The sequence below is a fragment of the Rhinopithecus roxellana genome, chromosome 9 (genome assembly GCF_007565055.1).
Source record: "Rhinopithecus roxellana isolate Shanxi Qingling chromosome 9, ASM756505v1, whole genome shotgun sequence".
Taxonomy (NCBI): domain Eukaryota; kingdom Metazoa; phylum Chordata; class Mammalia; order Primates; family Cercopithecidae; genus Rhinopithecus; species Rhinopithecus roxellana.
Window position 1 is genome coordinate 127847354 of NC_044557.1, and position 14081 is coordinate 127861434.

Sequence of the window (14081 nt, forward strand, 5' to 3'; positions counted from 1 at the left end):
GAAAAAACAGCTCGACATGAACTCTGCCCCCTAGGCAGGGGATCAGGAGCACGAACCTCTATACCAAGGGCGGCAGAGCGGTTACTAAACGTGCTCGTTTTTAGTCACTGGGAACGTGCATTTTTAAAGTGCATAGGTCCCTGATGATAAGGGAGTTGTTTAATAATAGGCGATTGGAGATAGTATCACGTTAGGGACTTGGAAGAAAGTAATTAACGCTATTGTAACAGAAGCAATGGGGGGAGGGAAGGTTTGTGTCGTTTTGGGCAAAAACTTATAAGTTCCACCCGCCTTTTGATGGATGCTTTTTTGATGGGGCTTGTTTTGCAAAACTCAACAGATAAGGCACGCTGTGTACTGGAATGATTTGGAGCGTCTAAGCCGTGGCACCCTACTTAATCCCCCATCTCCAGTTATCCCAATGGACCGACCCCAAGGGGGCATTTCCGCTCAAGTCCGGGGCTGTAAAAATTAAGTGAGAAGAGCCTCGCTAAAGTCACACGTCGCCGTCACCCCAGGTACTACGCTGATGCGCTTCGGGCCGACCAGGTGCGCCTGCCGGGGCGTCTTCTACGCAGGACGGGCCACGCCGAGAGACACCGGCAACAAGGGCAAGGCGGGAGGCCGGAAGGTCACCCCTGTCCCCGGCCGGGCGGGCGCGGCCCAGCCTCACTTCCCGGGCACGTTCGGGCGGGGCGATTGCAGGGAACGAGGCGGGGAGGCGACAGTCCCCGGCTCCGCTGCGCGCCAGCCCGCCTTCCCTGCCCGGAGGCGCCGCAGGCCTGGGTTCCCGGACAGCTGAGCCGGAGCACTGCCTCCGGAAAGGTGAAGGCAGCCCGGGGAGGCGGGGACGGCGACGGGGGCGGGGGCCGCGGGCGGTCTCCCCGCGGCTGTCGCGGGGCCAGCCCAAAGCCCCCGATCCCCGGGAGCTGCGCTTCCCGCGCGGGGCGCCGGAGTAGGGCGGGCCAAGCTGGCCTGCTGCTGCGGCGGGAGGAGGGGCTAGCAAAGCACCCCCGAGCCGGCCCAGGTGCGGGAGGCCGGGGCTCGCTGCAACTTCTCTTTGGAAGCCCCTACACTAGCCCGGGCCTGCGCGCGCGCTCCCCCACGGCCACGCGCGCACCCTGCCGCCCGCTCCTCCGCGCGCCCTCCGTCTATTTTTTCCCTCTTCCTTTCATCCTCACCCTCTAAAATAGGTCAAGGGGTGGAAGTTACACCTGGTGCAGCCCTCGGCTCTGATGCAAAAGCAGCTTTTGCCCCAGGCTGCGGGACAGCGCTGTGACTACTCGCATCGGGAGAGCTGCTGCCCGTCCCCACACCGTGCAGAAAGCGCCGGCGACTCGGGCGCTGACAATGGTCTGCAGAGGGGAGCGGAGAGAAGCCTCTGTTCCGCCCTAGATCCGCCGCCTCGGCGCCCGCCCGCAGGGAGGAGGGGGCGCGACAAGTCATCTAGCGCGTGCTCCGGAGCCCGCGCCCGGTCCGGCCGCCAGGGTGAGTTCCTGGTCGTCCCCTGCCTTTCGGTAGCCCAGGGTGGCCTGTTTACCTTGCAAACTTAGATACGATCAAAAGAGGCGAGACTGCCATGCCGTAAGGGATTGCGGGTTGTGCTTTGGGTGTGAGATCAGAGAGAGAGAACATGTCTAGTGCCTTAAAGGTTAAAATGGATTCGTATTTTTTCATGGAGTGCACGTGTATCTTTCCCTGGGGAACTGATTTTTAATTAGTAAGAGGCAAAGAACTAAGATAACTTGAAGCCAGAAAGTTTTCAAAACTCACGATGAAAATACAGTTTAAGAAGGAATGCCAAAATAGGAAGGTAAGGATTTGTATGATATACTTGCTATGTGTGGGGTTTTTTTGTTTGTTTGTTTGACGGAGTCTCTCTGTCACCCAGGCTGGAGTGCAATGGCAGGATCTCGGCTCACTGCTATCTCCGCCCCCTGGGTTCAAGCAATTCCCCTGCCTCAGCCTCCTAAGTAGCTGGGATTACAGGCACCCGCCACCACGCCTGGCTAATTTTTGTATTTTTAATACAGACGGGGTTTCAACATGTTGGTCAGGCTGGTCTCGAACTCCTTACCTCGTGGTCCGCCCACATTGGCCTCCCAAAGTGCTGGGATGGGGCCCGGCTGGGTCTTTTTATATTAGGTGGGTTCTTTGTGATAAATGATGTGAGCCCACAATGCTCTATGTAGAAAGAAGATAAGGCTGTAAACGTCTACTTGCAGAGCTTTGTGTTAGGTGGTAGGCATGAATTTAAATGTACATTGAAAATTTAGTGTGTAGAAAGAGCTAAAATATATCTACACTGTTTTAGGTTAAGATTTTGGTAATATTACAGCTAACCATTGGCATTTAACCCTGTTTCAGCAACTAAAAGTGCTATTATTCATGTGACATCAGCAAATGGAAGCCTTTATCTTTCTATTTTTTATTATTTATTTGTTTGTTTGTTTGTTTGTGTTTGAGACGGAGCCTCACTCTGTCGCCCAGGCTGGGGTGCAGTGGTGCCATCTTGGCTGACTACAACCTCCATCTCCTGAGTTCAAGCGATTCTCCTGCCTCAGCCTCCCCAGTAGCTGGGATTACAGGTGCAAACTACCATGCCCAGCTAATTTTTTTGTTTGTTTGTTTGTTTTTATTTTTAGCAGAGAGGGGGTTTCACCTTGTGAGCCAGGCTGGTCTCAAACTCCTGACCTCAAATGATCCACCCATCTCGGAAGCCTTTATCTTTTAGCTAATGAATGGTTAACTTGTTTGAAGTTTGGGGAAGGGAGAGTTGGAGCTTTCTCTGTCCTTGATGACTGCCTCAGAATACAGGGTAAAGAACTGTCCAGTATTATGAGTGGTGCCTTAGAGTTGCTCATAGCAAGATCACTTAGGAGAATGGAAGTGGCTCTCAGATGGTCATTGGTTATCTATAACTTATTTAAAGGAGACCTTGAGAAGTTGGGACATATCTTGTCACTGAGGAAATTATGCCAAAGAACTGCTGCTTTATTAACGCATTTGGTCAGATTTGAAAAGGGAGCTCTGTATACCTTCTTTTTCTAACTCCAAAGAAATTTTTTTTCTAGAAAGATTCAGTTGCCGTAATGATGTCCTTTGGAAATGTGCCTTTTTGCGTGTGTATCTTAATATGGATAAAGTTCCAAGGTAGTTCAAAGGTTTTAATAAAATTTTACTTACCAGAGGGATATGAAATTGGGAATACCCTGTGTGGATAGTTAACTCTGCCTTAAATTGGAAGGTCAATGGGAGCAGGGATCTTCCCAGTAAATCTTAAATCTCTGTGTATGTGTATCTTTGATAGCCATATCTTACTGGAGATTGCAAGGGTTGTAAAGAAGAGACCAGACCTTTTAGTATTTCTGACAGGTGGATATGTGGATGTTTAAATTCATTTCACTTGTAAAGAATGTATATGCTCTTTTAGAGAACTAGTCTCCACAATTTGAAACAGATTTATGAAGAAGACTCTATCATTGCTTTAAAGAAGACACAAGCAAGACATACTTGGCACTATACAGGCTCATAATGTTGAGAGCAAAATGCAATTAAATGCCTGTGTTTACTACATGTCAAAGTTCTCATTTGTATTTTTAAACAGGAATTGAGTGAAAGCCCTCACTGCAATTAAGCCCCTGGTATAATGCATTATTGAAATTAGGCTGTCAGTACTTGTCTGTGCAATCTTACGTTTTTACTTGTAGATAAATTAGGAATTCTTCTGAAAAGAATGGCGTGAAAGCATTAAGATAACTGGAGAATTCATTTAAGGACAGACTGAAGAGTGATGCCAAATGGCCAGTTAAATGTCCTTCAGCTTTTGCGATTCACTTCTCTTGATGCCATAAAGAAAGTACATTGCATAGACATCCTAGCTGAGACATCTTCAAAAGGAGTTAACATCATTGACTTTGGATACTCACTTCTCATCCAGAGAAACTTCTAACCACTCAAAGAAAGCATTTTAAGAGTTTGAACTAGATCACCTGGATTGAAGCCCAGCTCCGAGCCATTTCCTTGTCTGTGAAATGGAGATAATGACACCTCCCCAGGTGGCTATGGAGCAAATGACTAGGTGTAAAATGCTGAGTACACAGTTGGCACATTGTGAGCAGTCATAAAGAGGGATTTATTACAAGAAGTAGGAATATGTTGACTAAATATCATCTCCTGGAGGCTGCAGAGAGGTTGCTGCCTAATTGACTCTAGAACTGAATATATGGGTCACTGGTTCAGCCCCCCATCTGGGTATACTGAGTATACTCCTAGTATACTCCTATAGCATAGAGTATAGAATATGTTGTACTCTTAGTAACCAGTGTCCTTCGGGAGCCAGAGGCTGTCACACTTGCATCTCCTCCGCCCTAGACAGGCCTTTGACTCAGCTAGGTTAAAGAAGTAACCTGTGGTTGTTTTTAGAGATGACATGAGGTGGTGGGGGGAGGAGGGCACTTGAGGGGTTTGGTGTATGGTCCTCTTCACACATATGCATGGTTTTCTTCTCTTTGCTTTTCTCTGTTCCCTTCTATCCTCCCTTCTTTTCTCTCTAGGGGTCCCGACGATTATTTCCCAGCCTTTGTTAATATGTCTCGGCATCAAGCCTAGGCCCTAAAGGGTTGTTAGTCCGGATTTGGGTAGTCCTGGAAGGTGCAGCCTGTGAGCTTCTTGCTCTTAAAGGTGTAACTGCGAATGTCAAATAGGCACAACCTTTGCCACTTCCATGGTTCTTCTGGGGTGTGACGTCCCATCTTGCTGTATTGAATGTGCTCATTTCTACCTTCTCTTTCTTCTCCGTCAGGTTGCAGATAATGGAAACTATCCTAACTATTTCAAGCAGGAAGGGGTTGAATATGAGAATTAGGTGCTCACAAGAAGGTTGGAATGAAGGTTGCAACTGAAAGTAGAGGAGGGGACCTGGCCTGAGCCTCATGTCTTGGCTCCTCATGTCTTGGCTCCCAGCAAGCTTGATTGGCCCCCAGGGTTGCTGCTGTCATTGCCACAGCCTGGGGGCTGGAAATCAGAACCACCACTAGAACTGCTAACATCAAGGGTGCACCTTTCGGGCTATGTTCCATTGATCAGAGAGGCTGCTGCAAAATGCCTCTCCACCCTAGGAAGCTAGTGACTAAACATTGCTACCAACAACAAAAACAAGAAAGCAAATGTTTTCCTTAGATGCTCTGCACCTTCCTTGTTACCCTGCTCATCTCCCTGGAAGAACACTGTGCCCAGAACCCTAGCTGCAAGGGACTCTGGGAAATGCAGCTTATAGTTTTCTAGCCTCAAAGATAGAGGGATGCACACTTGAAGGAGATAGGAGTGAATGTTATGTGACAATCCATCATGCCTAACACGTATCTAAAATATATTTCATCCGAGATTTGGCTAGAATATTTATTTTTAAAGCTGGTAGAGATTGACTTTGGAAAGGTAAGAGGATATGTTGTAAAAATTTTTTAAAGGAGCTAGTTGCTAACTAGTTACCTTTTCAAACAGATGGATGTTATCATTTTGCAGCTGAAATTGCTGGAAAAAGCATCAAGCAAATGAGTAACTAAAAATTACCAAGCGCCTGTCTCTGCATGTGGTACTAATTGAATGGAAATAATGTTCCTTAGGTTTGGTTTCATAATCAAGGTAAAATATTAGGAAAATTATTTTTTAAAAATTATTTTTCCTTCTCAGAGCCACAGATCATCTACTCATTTAATGAACAACAATACAAAGGAAGACAGTAATGTCCTAAGAGAGAAATAATAGCACCTGGCTTGCTAGTTCTTTCGTCAGATGAATTATCTGTGTTTTTCCCGAATCCTTCTCTCCCCTGTAACTTTCAGCATGCTCATTTTAAGGATTACAGAAATAGACATGACTTGTTTATTGGAGAATAACATAAGAGTATGCTTGAGTTCACTTTAATTACTCATTTCATACCCTGGTGCTTGTCAGATTCCTTTTTTTCCAAACTATTGAAGTAGATATGATTGGATCTCTTCTATTTTTAAGCAATAAATTACCAGTTCATTTGCACTCACAAATTACATTAGCACATCAAGGGATGGTCTTGATTATTGAACGAAATTGTGTTATATTTACCTCTGATATTTGGAGTTGGAAAATGAGAGAAGATATTCATCCAGGGGGTGGATAACAATAAGGTTATGATAGTATGGTACTTTTATTATAAGTGCAGAACAGTAGGTTACTCGAAGAGAAAGTGGTGTGTTCTCTCATGATGAAGTGGAAGATGGAAATAATTGAAACATGAACATATTTCTGACTTCAAGGAATATTTGTTGATATTTTTAACAACAACAAAGAGGTAGCCAAGAGAGACAAGAAATAGCAACTGTCTGGGACCATGTCTTCCTCTTCTCTGTTCCCTTTAACACAGAGCTAGTGAAGTAGGAGAGCTTGACAAATGTTAGAAGGTTTTAGTGTTTAGAGAAATAATGTGTCTATAAGAAATGAGGACTACTTTTGGTGCTCTAATCAGTGTTCAGAAAGTAGTCAGAAGCCTTTAAAATTTTATCAGAGCCTATAACATTCCATGGGACATGAAATTTATGATTAGAGTAATTCAAGAAAATACAGGTACGTTCTGAATGTTAAGACATTTGCATACAAAGATGGCAATTCAATGATTTATACAATTATGAAATAGATCTAGGGTGACCAGATGACTTAGTGTTCAAGCCAGGACACTTTTGAGAGTGAAGAGGGAATGATTAGTGATTACCCTGAATACAGAAGCATAAATGGAAACTGCCTCAGCAAACCTTGGGGTGACCAGGACTTAACAGTCACCCAAGATTAAGATGCTAGTATTATAGCTTGATTGCATTAACTGCAATACTGATTTTAAAAAATTGTAATAGAATATACATAGAATGAAATATACTATTTTAACTGTTTTTTGAGTGTACAGTTCAGTGACCTTTATTTTTACATTGTTGTGCAACCACGGCCACCATCCATCTCCAGAATGTTTTTATCTTCTCAAAGTGAAACTCCATACCCATTAAACCATAATTCCCCATCCCTCCTCCCCACAGTACCTGGAAATCACTCTGTCTATATATGTTTGATTATTCTAGGAACCTATATGACATGGCTTGGCTGGGCACCCACCCAAATCTCATCTTGAATTGTAGCTCCCACAATTCTCAACATGTCATGGGAGGGTCCTGGTGGAAGGTAACTGAATCATGGAGGAGGGTGCTTTCCCTGCTGTTGTGATAGTAAGTCTCACGAGATCTGACGGTTTTATAAGGGGGAGTTTCCCTGCACCAGCTTGCAGCTCTCTTACCTGCCGCCAATGTAAGACATGACTTTTGCTTTCCGCCATGCTAGTGAGGCCTCCCCAGCTATGTGGAACCGTGAGTCCATTAAACCTCTTTTTCTTTATAAATCACCCAGTCTCGGGTATGTCTTTATCAGCAGTGTGAAAACAGACTAATATACTATATAAGTGGAATCATATAGTATTTGTCCTTTTGTGATTAATTTATTCCACGTAGTACAATATTTTCAAGGTTCATCCATGTTATAGTATATATCAGAATCTCCTTCCTTTGTAAGGCTGAATAATATCCCATTGTCTGTTTATGCCACATTATGCTTATCCATTCAGCTGCAGTTCGGATACATGGCTTGCTTCCACCTTTTGCCTATTGCACATAATGCTGCTGTGAACATGAGTGTACAGATATCTCCTAGAGTCCCTGCTTTCAGTTCTTTTAGGTATATACCCAAGTATTGGTTTTTAAATGAAGAAATTAAAAATGGAAGGAAAAGAAAGCATTCTTTTCCTCTGTAAGATATTTCTGATTCTGTTCCTCCAGCATAGTACTGCATCACATTGGTGCCCAGCTATGCCTCTGTAGGATTCATCAGAAAAATCAGGTAATTCAAAGAAACTACCTGCTGAAAAAAGCACCCAAGATCTTAAATTTCGTCTCCATACAAGAAAAGAAGCCAGTTTTTCTGTAACAGCTACCATGATGCATTAACCACAGGGGTATGTCTCTAAATGAACAGGGCTGGCATCTAGAATGTCAGAATCTGAACCAAGTGAATGATGGCCTTCAGTAGCACAAAGAACCAGCATGAGATTGAACAAAAGAATTCTCCATGTTACCTATACACCATAGAATACTATGCAGCCATAAAAAGGATGAGTTCCTGTCCTTTGCAGGGACATGGATGAAGCTGGAAACCATCATTCTCAGCAAACTGTCACAAGGACAGAAAACCCAACACCACATGTTCTCACTCATAGGTGGGAATTGAACAATGAGAACACTTGGACATAGGGTGGGGAACATCACACACTGAGGCTTGTCAGGGGTGGGAAGCTGGGAGAAGGATAGCATTAGGAGAAATATCTAATGTAAATGATGAGTTGATGGGTACAGCAAACCAACATGGCACATGTATACCTGTGTAACAAACCTGCACGTTGGGCACATGTACCCTAGAACTTAAAGTATAATAATAATAAGAAGAATTCTCCATGTGACCAAGACCATCTTTGTAACACAGGGGACCATGAACTTCCTGGGTGAGAGGGTACAGACTAACAACTGCAGGTTGAGCATCCCTAACCTGAAAATCCAAAATCTGAAATGCGCCAATATCCACAAATGTTTGAGCACTAACATGATATGCCACAAGTGGAAAAATCCCACACCTGACTTTACTTGACAGATTGCTGTCAAAATGCAGTCCAAACTTTGTTTCATGCATATAATTATTTTAAAACATTATATAAAATTACCTTCAGCTATGTGTATATAAATCACAAATGAATTTTGCTGGTTTATGTCTATGCAAATATGCCACAATTGGAAACATTTTTGGTCCCAAGGATTTTGCCCTTTCCTCTCCTCTCCTGCCCCTTTTTCTCTTTTCCTTCGTTTTTGTTGTTGTTGTTTGTTTGTTTGACAGAGTCTTGCTCTGTAGCCCAGGCTGGAGTGCAGTGGCATCATCGTGGCTCACTGGAACTCAACCTCCTGGGCTCCAGTGATCCTCCTGCCTCAGCCTCCCAAGTAGCCGGGACCACAGGTTCATGCCACTACACCTAAGCTAATTTTGTTTACTTTTTGTATACACTAGGTCTCACAAAAAGCCTACTTTACCCAGGCTGGTCTTGAACTCCTAGGCTCAAGTGATCCTCCCACCTCAGCTTCCCCAAGTGCTGGGATTACAAATGTGAGCCACCACGCCTGGCCTGGTCCCAAAGATTTCAGAAAAGGGATACTTAATCTGTATCTGTTGATTTGGAAGCTGAGATGAAAGGAGACAGACTACAGCAGAATAGGGAGCTTCCAGGTACAGAGAAAAGTATTCCTCCTTTGGCTGTGGAACTAGATACCTGAATGCCAGTGTCAAGAACATTCGTGCAGCTGATCTCAATTTAGACAATCCCTTTATGGAAGTGAAGACATCAAAATGCAACCCTGCATTGGAAGTTTTAAGTAACACAATTTCCACTGGAGCTTTATAGTCCTGGAAAGTAATGTCCATGTGTCTGGGACAAATAAGGAGTTGCTGCATTTACTATATGGGAATTGCTCCCCCTGTTTAATTCTCTGAGCCAGTTTTGATGCTCTGAGGAGTCAACAGAGGAAATCTGCTCATTTAAAATGGCAGCCTTGAGGAAAACAGATACATTTCAGTCATTAGCAGTCACCAAGCTTAAGAAAATACATCTGCAGAAGTTACCTGACAGTCAGAAATGGTAGCTGAGAGCCAAACAGGTATTAAGGAGCTTTCAGAAAAATGGAGCCCACGGAGTATCTTACGGCAGCCCAGAATGGACAGTATTCCCAGGCCTGCTCTCCTTGGACAGTACCTGCATCGGTGAAGACTGAAAAATGAACAGGCAAGTCCATACAGAAACCTGCACACAAAGGTCTGTAACCACTTTGTTCCTAGTTGCCAAAAACTGGAAGCAACCAAGATATCCTTCAATAGGTGAATGGATAAACAAATTGTGGTATATCCTTACAATGGAATATTATTTAGTGATTAAAAAGTAATGATTTTTCAAGCCACAAAAAGACATGGTGGAACCCTAAATACATATTACTAAGTAAAAGAAGCCAGTCTGAACAAGGCTAAATGCTGTGTGATTCCAGCTAATTGACGTATGGAAAGGCAAAACTCTAGAGACTGTAAAAAGATCAGTGGTTGCCCTGGGTCGAGTGGGAGGGGAAGAGAAGAATAGGTTAAACACAAAGGATTTGTAGGGCAGTAACACTAGGCCAGGCACAGTGGCTCACGCCTGTAATCCTAGTACTCTGGGAGGCTGAGGCGGGTGGATCATGAGGTCAAGAGATCGAGACCATCCTGGCCAACATATTGAAACCATGTCTCTACTAAAAATACAAACATTAGCTGGGCGTGGTAGTGTGTGCCTGTAGTCCCAGCTACTCGGGAGGCTGAGGGAGGAGAATTGCTTGAACCCAGGAAGCAGAGGTTGCAGTGAGCCGAGATTGCGCCACTACACTCCAGCCTGGTGAAAGAGTGAGACTCTGTCTCAAAACAAACAAACAAACAAAAAACTACTCTGTGTGATACGGTAATGGTGGATATGTGACGTTATGCATTTGGCAAAACCCAAAGAACTGTCTAATAGAGTGAATCCTAATATAGCCTATGAATGTTATTTAATAATAAATATCAATAGTGGTTCATCAGTTGTAACCCAAGTACCATACCAATGCAAGATTTTAATTTAAAAAAATTCATAATTTTTTTTTTTTAAGTTAACAAATACATCACTTGATGCTAGCATAGGAGTTGTAGAAAACGTTAACTTCAGGCCTCCAAGTGATGGCAGGTCAAATAGTAGGCTACATAGCTCCAAGTCAAGAGAATTAACAGAACAGCAGCTCTGTTGCCCTAATCCCAGAGGAAACATCTAATCAGCTACACTGCACCTTCAGTGCAGACATTTCACCCAAGCTTTCAACAGGCGAGGAGAATATATTCAATCAGACTTCTCAGCAGACCACTTCCTTGCCTTCCAGTTTTATATTAGTTAAAGACTTGGGTCAGATACTACAGAATCCATTAACAGACACACCTGAAACCAGAGAGAATGCCAGCCCTGAAGCTGCAGTGCCAACCATCCACAAGTTTCTCCAACCTTCTACCATTAATGTTTCGTCCTACAGACATGGACTGGATTCTCCATGCTAGCTTTCCTCTGCAAGAAGCTCTTGGGGCTATGCATTGAGTTGGCAGAAATGCACACCTTGATATTCTTGCTTTGCTAGCAAACCATCATAACTATGGAAAAATGGGCTTGATAATATGTCATTCCCTTCAAAAAGCTATGTAGACACACCCATACATATACATTATGTGTAGAAACCTACATGTAGAATGTTGAGTTAGATAATTTTAACGATTTTTTTTTCAGCCAAAATAGTTTATGATTTCTTGTCTGATAGTTTGTCTATTCTACTTGTTAAAATGTGGGCCTTTTAAAATGTGTTGGCAGTATGTGCATACAGAAGATTTTTGTTCTTAAGATGATGTGTTCTGGCATAAAATTAATAGCTTTTTTTTTTTTTTTTTTTTTTTTTTTTTTTTGGTAGAGTCCCCCTCTATTACCCAGACTGGAGTGCAGTGGTATGATCTTGGCTCACTGCAACCTCTGCCCCCTGGGTTCAAGCGATCCTTCTACCTCAGCCCCCTAAGTATCTAGGACCACAGGTGTGTGCCACTGCACCCAGCTAATTTTTATACTTTTTGTAGAGATGAGGCTTGCTGTGTTGTCCAGGCTGGTCTGGAACTCCTGAGCTCAAGGGATCTGCCCACCTTGGCCTCCCAAAGTACTGGGATTACAGGCATGAGCCACTGCACCTGGCCTGATGGATGGTTTTGTGTGTAGCATACCACTTTAGAATGAGAGTGGGTCTTTGGAAGGCAGAACCTACTATAAATCCTACCACTTGTGCAGCTAACAGCTGACTGACTTCATGCTGTGGCTGTGCGTTTCTGCTGTAGAGGAGGTAGGGCTTGTCAACTCAAGTGTAACATTAAAAACTTGTAGCCACGTGGTTTGGGGGTTTGGATTCTTCCCAGTCTGCTGAATATTATCATTTATCCATTAAAGCAGGAAGTTCAAGAATAATTGAATAACTAAAAAATGGAGGAAAAATTATATTATATTTTTACATGGAACTTTTTATTACAAGTAAATAGTAATCACTAAACCATGTATACTGGCGGCCGGGCGCAGTGGCTCACGCCTGTAAACCGTGAAACACCGTCTCTACTTTAAAAATTCAAAGATTAGCCTGGTGTGGTGGCATGTGTCTGTAGTCCCAGCTACTTGGGAGGCTGAAGCAGGAGAATCGCTTGAACCTGGGCAGTGGAGGTTGCAGTGAGCCGAGATTGTGCCAGTGTACTCCAGCCTGGGTGACAGAGTGAGACTTTGTCACAAAAGCAAAACAAAACAAACAAACAAACAAAGCACATGTATACTGGCAGGACACAGTGGCTCATGCATGTAATCCTAGCGTTTTGTGAGACAGAGCCAGGCAGATCTTTTGAGTCCAGGAATTCAAGACCAGCTTGGGCAACATGGCAAAACCCCATCTCTACAAAAACAAAAGTGAACCTGGGGGTGGTGGAGTATGCCTGTAGTTCTAGCTACTCGGGAGGCTGAGCAGGGAAGATTGCTTGAGCCTGGGAGGTCAAGGCTGCAGTGAGCCATGATCGCACCACTGCACGCCAGCCTGGGCAACAGAAGAAGACTGTCTCAAACGAACAAAAATGTATATAAGTTTTTTAAAACCTTGTGCAATGGCTACCTTCATTAAAGCTGTACCTGAGTAGCTCCTGTTTTCTGTTTATTTAAACTAGACTGCAGCGTGTCATGATAGATCTGTAGACATGTGGATTCAGCCCATGTGGATTCTAGTCCTTGCTCCTCAAGAAACCAATGCTATTGTTTCCATACTGGTTGATTCCCAGATACTTATAAATGACACCAATCGCATCAGCTTTCGTTTTGTAATCCCTTCACCTGTTTTTGACTCTGGTCTTCTTGTACATGAACTATGTAACGTCTCATTTTCTAACAATTTAGGATGCTCTAAAACAGAGATTTGATGATCAAGGTAGAATATTGGCTTTTCTAAGGAAACTCGAAAAGACTCATGTCATTATTGTGATATTATTTTTGTTATTTTAAAGCTATTTTTCAAAAATATCGTATTCCGTCTTTTTGAAAAACATTACATTTCAACATCATTGACATGGGATACATCTTACAGTTGATGACACATCCTCATCTTTCTTGGCAATAAGTAAAACAGTTGTGCATTTTACAAAATACGTGGCCTCCTAGCTTCTGTGAAATGTTTTATAGCCATTTACCAGAACATTTCCATCCTGCCCCAGGAACTTCAGGTCGAATGCTTTGTCTTATTTATTTTGTAATTTTAAATTTCGAGCCAGAGTTCTGTATTCCTGTTTAATTTGTTTTTTTATTTTTAAGGTAGTTTATGATAGAACTCCTTGAGGTTAAAAAATAGTATTTGTAGTTTTTAACTCTAAATAATAGACTGTGGTTTTTTGTTTGTTTTTGCTTATTTGTTTGCTTGTTTGTTTTTGAGACAAGGTCTCTGCCACTCAGGCTGGAGTGCAGTGGCACAATCACAGCTCACTGTAGCCTCAAACTCCTGGGCTCAAGCGATCTTCCTTCCTTATCCTCCTGAGTAACTGGGAGTATAAGCATGCACCGCACGAGGCTAATGTTTTTGGGATTTTTTTTGTTTTTTTCTTATTTTTTGTAAAGATGGGTCTCACTATGATGCCTAGGCTGGTCTCAAACTCCTGGTCTCAAATGACCCTCACATCTTGGCCTCCCAAAGTGCTGGGATTACAGGTGTGAGCCATGTACTTGGTTCAGAGATAAGACTGTTTTCTTATACACAGGCTTATCTCTGGACAAACAAACACAGTCATAAAATGGAATATGAAACCCGAAAAAATCAAACTTTCCAAAACAGTCTGGTTTATTCTGGTCACAGACTTAGTAACTCCTCCCACTA

At 43.3% G+C, this 14081-nt stretch overlaps 1 protein-coding gene across 2 annotated transcripts in view; it reads left to right on the forward strand.

Moving 5' to 3' along the window:
• Nucleotides 1-464: 464 nt before the first annotated feature.
• TRMT9B (tRNA methyltransferase 9B (putative)) overlaps nt 465-14081 on the forward strand; it is a 72144-nt gene continuing 58527 nt past the window's right edge. For both annotated transcript variants that reach the window (XM_010380105.2, XM_030938221.1), the window contains exons 1-2: nt 465-518; nt 1194-1488. The gene's annotated coding sequence lies outside the window, so the exon portion shown is untranslated. The remainder of the gene's footprint in view (nt 519-1193; nt 1489-14081) is intronic.